The 11991-nt window shown below is 49.9% G+C and overlaps 1 pseudogene; it reads right to left on the bottom strand.

The window, feature by feature from the left end:
- Window positions 1–6579: 6579 nt before the first annotated feature.
- LOC132675350 (tubulin alpha-1B chain-like) lies at window positions 6580–9173 on the bottom strand (annotated as a pseudogene).
- Window positions 9174–11991: the final 2818 nt, after the last annotated feature.

Raw genomic sequence — 11991 nt, 5'->3', positions numbered from 1 at the left:
AATTATGGTCCCGTGAGCTCTTCCTGAGTGATCTAGTAGAGAATGAACTTCAGGCAGATAAATGTCTGCAAACATTAACACAATGACAACTGCTAAACATTAAATATATAGTGACTTGTAAAACTAAAAGGTTAAAAATGAGAGATTATAGTATGAGATGACTGTATGATCTGACAATAAAAATCATAACAAAATGAACCAAATAAATAAGAATAAAGGGAGAATGGGGATAGTATATGCAGACAAACTGGCTAAGTGTTTTCAATAATCATAATTAACGTGCTGGGATTAGTACTGTTGTTCCAAGACTGTAGTATGTATCATGCAGGGTGAAGCAAATGAAAAGTTATGAGATATTTTAATTCTATCCTTCCCCATATCACCGAGAACTAGGAATCTCAGTGTGAAAGAAAGAAGATACAGATGGAACACAGAAGTGGTTAAGTAAAAACCTTTTTGTTGGGGGCACGTGGGTGGCTCAGTCAGTTTGACTCTTGGTTTCAGCTCAGGTCATGATCTCACAGTTTCGTGAGTTCGAGCCCTGTGTCTGGCTCTGCACTGGCAGCTTGTAGCCTGCTTGGGATCCTCTCTCTCCCTCTCTCTCCCTCTCTCTCTGCCCCTCCCCTGCTCGTGCTATCTCTGTCTCTCTCTAAATAAATAAACTTAAATTTAAAAAAAACAACCTTGTTGTTCTCAACTTGAATTGAAAAATTCTCTATGAACTCAAGATAGATAAATGGTGGATATATAGCTATCTCCCTAAGTAGATACATGTTAATAAATATATGAAGTTTCATATATATGTATATATATATATATATATATATATATGAACAAAAAGTATATCATTTTGGATGTACTATGTATCATTTGGATGTACCATAGATAATGAGTTTTGGTCGGTCATTATTTCTACATTTTTTTTCTCTCTATATATATACATTTATATTTTTATACATATCCATAGCCTCTAGATTGTACTCTTAAAATATCATTCTCCATTAAAAGAAACCAGAGATTCTAGGAGAAATGGCTGATTCTGGATTGGAGGTAGGAAATGTTCTAGAAGAGACTGGAACATCTTGAGATACCAAATAGCAAAGAACCACCAAAGACTATTAAGAGCATGTCCAAATGGCTCAGGAGTTTCCATTGGCCACAAGGGGGACAATTTGAGACTCAATAAAGACAGGAATTTCAGTAGATTGAAACACATCAAATGTTTGTCTAAAAATTTATGGTATTTAAATAACAACTAACTGATCACCTTTTGAGAATGACAGGCAACCAATTGATTATCCTGAAAACTGAGTAAACAAAAGAAAAGGAAAAGCATTTACCATCTCTCCTATGTAAACAATACCACTGGACAGCAAAACACCAGATGAAAGGATGGATCCTCTTGTAAATTATTATAGCTATTTTTTTTTTTTTTATTTTAGAGAGAGAGATAGAGCACAAGAAGGGGAGAGGGACGGAGAGAGAGAGAGAGAGAGAGAGAGAGAGAGAGAATCTTAAGCAGGCTCCACACTCAGCTCAGAGCCCCACGAACTTGGGATCATGACCTGAGCCAAAGTCAAGCATCGGACACTCAACTGACTGAGCCACCCAGGCGCCCAACTAATAAAATGTTTTAAACTGCAGAACTTGAATACCACCAGCTTGCAACTCCAAATGAATTAGCTAATGGAGCTGAGACTGTCTCTCTCTCTTTCACAACAAATTAACATCAAAATAAATAAACATTAAAAAAAAGAAATGGATGGAGAATGGGTTGGTTTCCAATGGCTGCTGTAACAAATTATGATAAACATGGTGGCTTACAACAACACAAAGTTATTATCTAACTGTTCTGGATGTTAGAAGTCTATTCTAACATCCACCTATAATGAGTTCTGAGGGGGCTAAAGGCAAGATGTTGGCAAGGTCGCGCGCCCCCTAGAGGCTCAAAGGGAGAATCTGTCTCCTGCTCTTCCCACCTTCTGGAGCCACCTGCAATCCTGCCTCATGGCCCCTTGGTCTGTAATGAAATGATTGGTGGCTGGGGGCCCCTGGATGGCTTCAGGATGGGAATGGTCACCAGAAAGACCAAGCCATGATTAGAGGGTTGGAACTTTCAGCCCCGCTGCCCCCGTCCCCCACCTCCGGGAACAGGGAGGGGCTGGAGAGTAAATCAATCAATCACCAACAGCCAATGACTTCCTCAATCAGGCCTAGATAATGAAACTTCCAGAAGAATCTTTAAACAGGGAGATCTGGGAAGCTTCTGAGCTGGACGGGGACATCGGGAACACTCCTGGAGAGGGCATGGGGGCTCTGTGTGCCCACCCCCCACCCATACATCTTGCCCTACGCACCTCTCTCCTTTCCATTAGGCTGTTCCTAAGTTTGAGCCTTTATAATAAATTGCTACATGTATGTAAAGTATTTTGCTGAGTTCTTTGAGCCATTCTAGCAAATTATTAAACCCAAGGAGGGGGTTGTGGGAAATTTATAGCTGGTCGGTCGGAGGAGCGGGGGCCACCTGGGCCTGTGACTTGTGTCTGAGGCAGGGCAGTCTTGGGGGGCTGAGCCCTTGACCTGTGTGGTCTGCGCTAACTCTGAGCAGTTAGTGTCAGAATTGAATCGAGTTGTAGGACAGCCAGCTGGTGTCTGGGAAGTGGAGAATTCGTCGGCGCGGAAAGGACCCACACATTTGGTGTCGGAAGTGTTCTGTGGGTAGAAACAGATCCCAGCATACACCTAGTTCGGAAGGCCTGGCTTTTGCTCTGAGGCGAGCATTGGTTGCTAACATCAAGGCCCAGCATCAGGAAGATGTGGCCATGCCCTCGCAGCCATGCGGGACATCTAGGGTCTCTCTCGCAGGGTGCCTGCCCACTGGAACTTCTGGCACGGACGACCAGAGCAGGAAGAATCTTCCCTCTTGTCAGCTGGCTCCCCCAGGGGAGGGGAGGTAGGAGGAGCTGGGCTCACCCGTCTGGCTGGTAACCTACTTCCCTTGTCGGGAGAAAGAGGGATATGGCAAAAGGCCACCGTGCTTAAGGAGAATCCCTCCTCACAAAACCCGGAGGACCGGGGAAGAAGTGAGCCTCACTACCAAACAACACCTGCATCACAGGGCTGACGCGATCAAGTACAATGACTCGTTGAAAGTGCTTCCAACCACCTAGAACGAGGTCACTGTCAAGACACCTTATAAAATGTTATTTACCAAACATCGTCTGGTGGCTGTATGTGGAACCGGCCTCTCTGTGCCCTGCCTCCCAAGCTCTGCCTCAGTGCGGGAGGAAATGTCGACAGAGGGCCAGGTCGGGCCCAGACACCCATCCTTGACTTCCTAGCACATGCCAGCACCCGTGGGCCGCCCATCATTCCATCGAGAACAGCGTAAACATTAGACAGTTTGTAATTATACTTAGAACAAATCTTCCCCTCACTGGCGTGGCTTAAACTCCCCGGGACATCCCAAAATAAGCCTGTTCCCCGCTCCCTCGGGTGGGTGCCCAAGCAAGAGGGAATTCGCAGATTTTCTCCTAGCCACCACTCTGCTCTTTGCGAAAGAGCGAAGTAACAATCTGATTTTTCAAAATGGGGAATTATAACCACCCTTGCCGGTGGGTGGTGTCGTCAGGCAGCAGATGCAATGCCGGCGAGAGCCCTGTCGGCCCGTCTTCCTCCGTCCCTCCTCCTCCTTCCTTCCCACCCTCTCTCTTCCTTTCATCCTGCTACAGGGTAGTACTAATCATCATAACTAACAGCTTGGGTGTTTTCTATGCAGCAGACGCTGTTGTGGGTTTTTTTTTTTTTAATGCTTATTTCTTTATTTTGAGAGAGAGAGAGAGAGTGTGCACGTGCACGCTCAGGTGAGGGGCAGAGACAGAGAGGGAGAGAGAGAATCCCAAGCAGGCTCCGTGCTGTCCGTGCAGAGCCGGATGCGGGGCTTGATCCCACGAGCCATGAGATCGTGACCTGAGCAGAAATCCAGAGTGAGACGCTTAACCGGCTGAGCCCCGCCAGGCGCCCCGACACTCTTGTGTTTTATACAAATTAATTCACTTATTCCTCATCCCAGGCCTAGGAGGTAGGCACTATAATTACCTCTGCTTTATAAACGAGACACCGGGAACCTTGGCCAGGTCACAAGATGAGTTACATAGTCGAGCTAAGATTCAAGCCCAAGCTCGGTAACTTTGGCTCCAGACCCTGTGGGTTTCACTGCTGTCCTCGGCTGCCTCTAGTCTTGGTACAATCGAGATTTAGGGCTGGGTCTCGGAGAGGTGAAATGAGGGCCTCAGGGCCCTACTTTCACCGGAAGCCTTAATAACCAGGATGAGGGAATGCTTGCTGAGGTCCAGCCCAGCTAACAGAAAATTCTCGCACCTGATTAGAAAACCGGTCAAAGCAACCATTATAGAGTATTATTTCCCTTTATTTTTTTTTATAAAAATTTTTTAATGTTTACTTTTGACAGAGAGAGAGAGTGACAGAATCGGAAGCAGCCTCCAGGCTCCGAGCTGTCAGCACAGAGCTCGATGCAGGGCATGAACCCACAAACTGTGGGATCATGACCTGAGCCGAAGTCGGACGCTTAACCGACTGAGCCACCCAGGAGCCTCTTGTTTTCCTTTATCTCCCCACTGTTCTTTGCACGTGAAGATTTTGGGGGACCCTCCTGGAGAGCGGCTGACCAAGGTCTGGCGCAGAATCTCTTCCCCCGCTCCCCACCATCGTATCTAACGCAGACTGCCCTTTGGTGTGTAAGGCCATGTGTCACACACCCAGTGCTCTCTCCTCCAGGCTGAACAGCTTCTGGTCCTTCAACCACTTCTCTGTGGGGCAGCAGGGCAATGCCTCAGCACCTCGCAGCCCACCAGCCCAGCCCGGAGCTCCCCGTGAACTCAGAATGGCTCCCCCTAGACCTGCTCCGCTCTGGGCATGGGCCCTCCCATCTGGACTTACCAGTTTGATGCCCTAGGCCCTTGTGAACATGGGCTCAGCTCACAGATACCCAGAGCGGCCCTCAACCCGCAGTGACTGTGGTGGATGGACACACGGCCCAGCCTCCCCTCCTTCAGGTGAAGGGTTCTGGAAGGTTCTCTTGGCTTCTCAGAAGTTTTATCAGAACCAGGTATCATCCTTGGCAGTGACCTTGATAGCATGCCCTCGTGTTGGTTTTTCTTCTTTTTCTGGGACTTCTTCCTGTTTTCTCAGTCCTGCTTCTAAAGATCGGCTCTCAAAGAAATTACTTGGATGCAAGTTCTTTGTCTCGAGCTCTATTTTTGAAGGAAGCCACACTGAGACTACCAGGGTCCAGACAGCCCCCCGCCTTACATTTCCTCTCAGAAAGCCCCCTACAAAATGTGCTAGAGAGATGTGGGGATGGGGGCAGAGTTGTCGTGGTCTTGGGGTAAAGGGGAGCAGTGGTGTGGCCAGTTAGAGGTCCCAGGAGCCTCTCTTACGGCCAGAATGCGTGCTGAGATCAAATGCCAGGAACGCACTGAGGGTATGTCTTGGGGGGTGGGGTGTGGGGGGTGGGCAGCGGGCCTTCAGATTGTGCCTGGGACAGCTGATGACCTTATAGGCCCTACCCATGTACTGGGGTGGCTGTGCTGGACACAAGGGGGGCACCAACTACTGTCTGAGGTCCTAACGGTCAGCCGGCCTGAATTTCAGAATTGCCAGCCTCTAACATCACATGGGATTCCTTAAAATATCTATCTATCTATCTATCTATCATCTCTATATCTCTATACCTATACTTATATCTATATCATTTATATCTCTATTTATACCTTTATATATATCTATACCTATACCTATGTCTATATCTGTATCTATATCTATCTCTATATCTATATATGTCATCTATCTATATCAGTCCGGGGACTGACTATATCTAGTCAGTCTGGGGAACCCTGACCCATACAGGCGTGCTGATTTTTATTAACCTGCTTTCCGCTTGTATTAATTTGGAGGAGGGGGTAAAGGAGTGGGTATGTGGGATCAGTCCCGAGCCTCACCTTGTGTTGGATGACTTCCTAAATATTATGGGGAATAAGCTGGCCAATTACGACAGGTTGAACTTGAATTTTTCTGCATCAGAGTTCAGGTCTTGACAAAGATTTCCTGACGTCAGGCCTCATGACCTGTGGCTCTTACTGGCTGAATTTGGGACAGAAACTCAGGGGGTGGAGATCTCCAGGAGCCGGACCCTTGCCTGGACAGACTTATTAAAAAAAAAAAAAAAAAAAAAAAAAGCTGTCTGGCCCCAACTTTCTCTAGAGAGCAACTACTGAAAATTCTTTTGATTTTTTTAATGTGTATTTATTTTTGAGAGAGAGAGAGAGAGACAGAACACAACTGGGGAGGGTCAGAGTGATAGGGAGACACAGAATCCGAAGCGGGCTCCAGGCTCCGAGCCATCAGCACAGAGCCCGATGCGGGGGCTCCAACGCATGAACTGTGAGATCGTGACCTGAGCCAAAGTCGGACGCTTAACCGGCTGAGCTCTCCCAGGCGCCCCCTGAAAGTTGTTTTAAAATGGATTCTTTAGGGGGCGCCTGGGGAGACTCAGTCAGTTGAGCATCTGACTCTTGATTTCAGCTCAGGTCATGATTCCGGGGTTGTGAGATCGAACACCCAGTACGGAGCCTGCTTGGCATTCTTTGTCTCCCTCTGCCCCTCCCCCGCTTTCCCGTACTCTGTCTGTGAAAAAAACAAATCCAAACCGGATTGTTTGGTATTTGGCTCCATATCACATATCTCTGTGGGCCTTTCAAGGTTAAGAGCCCCTACGTGATTTCATAACCGATTCAGTCCAAAAGGGTGAATGCTCAATCATTGGTGAAAGGCCATTATCTAAATGACAGTCCAGTCCTTACAGCTGATACAGCAGTTTTCCCTGAAGCAGATTTGAAATGTTCGAGGCAATTTGCAGGAAATGTGTTTTTCACGTTCTTTCTGAACTTGTTGCCTTTTTGCAGGTACCACTTGCTACCTGCTGTAGAACTTGTCCTGCGAAGGCCCCTGGGAGACGATCTGTAGGATCCTATAGCGGCACAAAGCAGGTGGCAGGGCGCGTGGGGGTGAAGCCCCTCCCCCCAGAAGTGTTCAGTGTCCTTGAACATGGAGCCTTCACACTGGAGGTTCGGGCTTTACCAAAACGCAAACCCTTCGAGGTCGAGGTCTGCTGTTCACAAAGAGCCGATAACGGCTACCCAGCGGTCCTTCCTTTTTTTTTCCTCTTCATAGAAGACAGGGAATACTTTATTCAAACCCATCAGAGAAACAGACGGCTTGGGTCTATAACAAAGCATCATTTTTTTTCTTAAGGTTATTTTATTTATTTTGGGAGAGAGAGAGTGGGGGAGGGGCAAAGAGAGGGGCAGAGAGAGAATCCCAGGCGGGCTCCGTGCCCTCAGCACACAGCCCGACGCGGGGCTCGGTCTCTCAAGCCGTGAGATCATGCCCTGAGCCGAAATCAAGAGCCCGACGCTCAAACGCCTCAGCCACCCAGGCGCCCCAAGGTATTGTGTTTTTAAAAATAGGCCAGTAATTGTATAGGAGAGTATACACTTCTACGTACAAATGAACTGATCAGAGCACAACTTTTCAATATTTAAAACAGAATAAGCTTTCCTGTAAAAGCAGCACCTTTGTGACATCTTTAACGGTAGTGCTCCTCTCCTCCTTCCTCACCCTCTCCCGCCACAGAATCCACACCAACCTCCTCAGAATCCTTCTCGAGGGCGGCCGTGTTCTCATGGGCCTCTTCCTCCGTGCCCCTACCCACATACCAGTGGACAAGGGCGTGCCTGGCATATATCGGGTCAAACTTGTGGTCTAGGTGAGCCCAGGTCTCGGGGATGGCCGTGGTGCTCTCAGCATACACACAGCTCGCTGCACCTTGGTCGGGTCTCCAGCAGGTAGCACGGTGGGAGGCAGGTTACTGATGGCAACTCTGAAGCCAGCCGGGCACCAGTCCCCAAACTGGACGGTACTTTTGGTCTCGATGGCAGCAATGGCGGCACTGACGTCTTTGGGAAGCATAGGACCACTGTACGACGGGCAGCAAGCCATGTATTTGCCACGGCGAGGGTCACGTCTCACCGTCTGGTTCGCGGACTTAAAGGATGCATCGATGATCTCTGCTACGGGATGCTGTTCACAGTAGGCCCTCTCAGCGGAGATGACAGGAGTATAGGTGGCCACGGGGACGTGGATGCGGGGGTAGGGCACCAGATCGGTCCGGAATTCTCTCGGATCAACACTCAGGGCTCCATCAAATCCGAGGGAAGCAGCGACGGAGGACACAATTTGACTCATCCACCTGTTCAGGTTAGTAGTCCAGGTTGGGTGTTCGGTACTGAGGTTTCCACGACAGATGTCATAGATGGCCTCGTCGTCTACCAAGAGGGCACAATCAGAGTGCTCGCTCCAGGGCGGTGTGGGTAGTGAGGATGGAGTTGTAGGGCTCAACTACAGCCCTGGAAACCTTGGGGGCTGCGTAAGTGGAGAGCTCCAGCTCGGGCTTCTCGCCATAATCGACAGAGAGACGATGTGCCGGCAGGGAGGTGATCCTGGAGACAGGTCCCCCTCCAAAGCTGTGGGAAACCAAGAAGCCCTGAAGACCCGTGCGCTGGCGGGCCAGTTTCTGAATTCGGTCCAAGACAAGGCCAATGATCTCCTTGCCAATGGTGTAGGGCCCTGGGGCATGGTTATTAGCGGCATCTTTCTTGCCGGTGAGAAGCTTCTAGGGCAGAAGACCTGATGGGGGCTGCCGGTGTGAACTTCATCCACATCTCCGGGTCCCAGGTCACCAAAAGCTGGCCTGCGCACGTGTACTCTTCTCACTGAAGAAGTTGTTGAAGGAGCCATCTCCTCCCCCAGTGGTCTTGTCATTGGCACCTGACCCTTGGGCTGGATGCTATGTTCCAGGCAACAGGGCTCCCAGCGGCCATCGCGGACCTGGACACCAGCCTGGCCAACGTGGACGGCAATGCGCTCACACGATTGCTGCTCTGTGGCTGCCCACCTCCGGAGATTACTTTTCATGGAAGAGACGAGTGTTGAGTTCCCGCCAGGATGTCTATCTCATCTTGCCGGGATCCAGAGGCTTTATGTTCTCTCCTTCCTCCCGGATCCCACAACCTGCTGTGGAAGGAACTGGAAAAGCAGCGCCAGCCCGCGGAAGCAGTTTACCGATAGTAGCCTGTGTAACGGCCACCACGTTATTACAGAAAACACATCAAAAACCATTCAGGATTCAAAGTGTTACAATCATCGTATGTGACATGATCACTAGGGGTTTCGCGGATCTGCAGGCTTCCTGTTGTCTCACTACATCTTTTTTTTTTTTTTATGATTACACTATGTAATATGTGCAATTAGTTAAAGAAATTCTCTCATTACCGCCCCCCCCCCCCAACCATGAATAAGTTTTCTCATATTTATTCTTCTGGAGGAGCTTTACAGGTACACATCCCAAATCTTAAAACCCTGTGTGTGTGAGGGTGGGGGGCGGGAGTGATAGGATTTGATTCTGTTCATTTGACATGGTCGTTTGGGAATTAGTGCTGATTTCCCTGCCCCCCCACCCGCCACCCCGGTCCCCCTTTTCCCGGAATGTGACAGCCTCTCCCTTCACTCGGGTTTTCTTCCGGTCTCCTGCCGAGGTCTGTCCTGTCCTTGGTAAAGAGGCTGTGCATTGATTTTTATGAGCCACCTCTTTCTTCCCTTTAATTTTCCAGCTGGTTTTTGTTATTATATCAGAAAAGCACTAAGCCCGGAGTATTTCTTTTCCAGGCAGCCACCGTATGGAATTGCCGTTCTAGTTCTAAGTGTTTTCCAGTCGATTCTAATTGGTTTTCTAGGTGGGTAGTTATATCATCAAACACTTTCTTGTCTCCTTGTCAATATTTATAATTCTCGGTCCATTCAGAATTTAATGAGAATACCTCTCTTGTCCCAATGATTCTGTGAGGTATTTTTTATTATGTTAAGGAAATAACATTTGATTACAGTTTTCTATGGATTTTTTTTTTTTTTTTTTTTTTTGATTCTGGGAAGAATGCTGGATTTTCTTCAGATAAAGACTCTGTAGTCAGCCGCTGGGGTCGGGTCCCACCGAGCGAGTGGAATGTGTAATGCTGTGTAGCAGGAAGACAAATCGGATATCGGTGCATATCCGTCTTTAAACGTCCAGAAAACTTCAATAGTTCACGGGGACAATAGGACGGTGTATTTGATGTTAGATTATTCCAGATAACCCAGACTGTTTCGGGTGGAACAGTCAACCACCCTTTGCTCTCCCGTCTATCTGCCCTCCCTGCCTGCCCTCACTGTGGGGACGACATGGCCCAGGCCCCCAAGAACCCCCGCCCACCTCTACCCCGCTAATGGATGCGCTGGAAGAAAAGAAGGGAGGGGGAGGAAGCGGGGGGTCCAGCGTGTTTCTCTGCCTTCTGGGGTATCCCTGGAAGAAGGGATACCCACTCCCACTGCATAGCGCTCCTTTGATGGCCAAGCGGCAGTCAGATGACCCTGGTCTGGGGGCTTTTGCTAAAACCGCCTTAAACCACCTCTCCGGCCATCGGAGCCCCAGCTCTAAGGGCCGCAGCAGCAGGGCCGGCTTCGTGGGCGTCCGCCCGCAGCCGCGTGGCCACAATCCGTGCAGGGGACCCTGACCAATGCAGGACCACCGCAGTCATGCGTGGCTGCTGGGGACACGGTTGCCGTCCAGCCTGAGTCCCCATGTAGGCGTCCGGCCTTCTCATGCACGCATCTCTGCTGTGTGTGTGTGTGTGAGTGAGCAGTCCTGAGTCCTACGTGAGGGCCTCTCCTTCCCGGATCTGCCAGGAGGGGTGGAATCGGCTGCCGTGGAGCCATTCTTCCTATTACAGGCTCACAAGCCCAGGCGAAAGGTTGGCCCGGCGCGTGGAGGGCTTCAGACGGCAAAGCGCCGGGCACAGGGGCTGGTGCCGGAGGCTTCGGAGAGGGCTGGTGGTCCACCCTTGTTGAGACGTGTTGATGAACACGCCAGTTACCTCAATTCTTCCTTTCTCAGCAGCTTAGCCGCTACACTGGAGGCGAAGCCACGTCCAGCTTTTCTCTGGGTCCCAGTCAATTCTTCCACGGTCCCTAACATGGCCTTAGTCTCCAAGGTCTTTCTTCTTCCTGTTTAGCCAGAGGAAGAATAGTGGTTAAGAGCTTGGGATTGAATCCAGTTCTGCCACCTGCCAGCTGTGTAACCTTGAGCAAATTATGGACCCTCTCTGAGCCTTAGTTCTGACGTCCATAAAATGGGATGAATAGCAGTACCGACTCGTCCCCTGCTTTAAATCTCTGGCTCCTTGCCCCCCATCAGCCAAACTCCCAAGTCTTTGATGTGCAGCATAAAGACCCCCTCCCCATCGGCCCACCTCGGCTGTGTCCCAGCCTCACTTAGGTCTCAGCACTGATTTGCATGGCAGTCCTACCGAGGTGAGGAGAGCTCAGGTGGACTTGCCCGGCACTGGTGAGTGGCAGAGCCAGGGACAGCTCAGTGCCCGCAGGACACCAAAGTCCTTCCTCCCCAACCTGCCCCTCACATCCCCCTGTGTTTCCAGAACATTCCATGCTGTTTCATTCCTCTGTCTCCTTGTCTATACACCGTTCTCCTCCCCAGGGCATCCAGAGAATCATAAGTGAGTTGGGCCACAGCAAGCAGGTGCAGACGAGAGGGGGCGGAGCCAGCAGACAGGAGGCGTGGGGGGCCACGGAGGGGTGCGGTCACAGCTGCATTTCAGAGACTGGTGTGAGCACAACCCCGTGCCCTCCCTTTCCTGAAGGGGGGGGCGTGGCTTTCCACGTGGGATCCTGACACCAAAACCCCACGGCCTCCACGTTTCAGGCAGAGGTTGAAAAGTGCACACAGCGTGTCTGCATCTGATCCGCTGAGGCTCGGCTTGCGCCGTGCGGTTGTCATGGCGACACATAATTGCGGCGTCACTG

The sequence above is a fragment of the Panthera onca genome, chromosome A2, assembly GCF_046562875.1.
Source record: "Panthera onca isolate mPanOnc1 chromosome A2, mPanOnc1 haplotype 2, whole genome shotgun sequence".
Classification (NCBI taxonomy): Eukaryota; Metazoa; Chordata; class Mammalia; order Carnivora; family Felidae; genus Panthera; species Panthera onca.
This window is presented reverse-complemented; position numbering and strand designations above follow the sequence as displayed.